Source organism: Tigriopus californicus, chromosome 5 (assembly GCF_007210705.1).
Source record: "Tigriopus californicus strain San Diego chromosome 5, Tcal_SD_v2.1, whole genome shotgun sequence".
Classification (NCBI taxonomy): domain Eukaryota; kingdom Metazoa; phylum Arthropoda; class Copepoda; order Harpacticoida; family Harpacticidae; genus Tigriopus; species Tigriopus californicus.
The window spans coordinates 12826576-12827194 of NC_081444.1; positions in this window are offsets into that span (position 1 = coordinate 12826576).

Sequence of the window (619 nt, forward strand, 5' to 3'; positions counted from 1 at the left end):
ATTTGAGTTGGTCCCCCGAAATGGATAGGGCGTTCAACGTCACCAAGGACGCTTTGGCCAATGCAACGTTGCTGGTGCACCCTAAAGCTGGGGCGTACCTCTCCCTCCATACAGATGCATCAGATCTGGCAGTTGGAGGTGTATTACAGCAGTGGGTTAACGCATCATGGCAACCATTGGCGTTTTTTAGTAGGCAATTACGTAAACCTGAGATCAACTATAGCGTGTTTGATTGGCAGGGAGACACTTTCGCTATTTCCTCGAAGGCTGCAGTTTCATTGTCTATATTGATCACAAACCCTTGACATTTGCCATGTCCAAGGTATCGGATCCGTGGTCAGAACGCCAACAGCGCCATCTATCTTACGTGCCAGAATTCACCACTAATATCCAACATGTTGCCGGAGAGGCCAACCCGGTGGCGGACGCCCTTTCTCGCATTACCATCGACCATCTCACTGCGGGTTTGGATTACTTACTGATTTCCAAAGCTCAGAGTAGTGATCCCGAAATTCAAGCGTCGAGGACCGCTATTACGGGCCTCCGCTTGTTGGACATTCCCATTAGCCCCGGGGGACCAACTTTGCTTTGCGACACATCTACTGGCCGTCATTGGCCT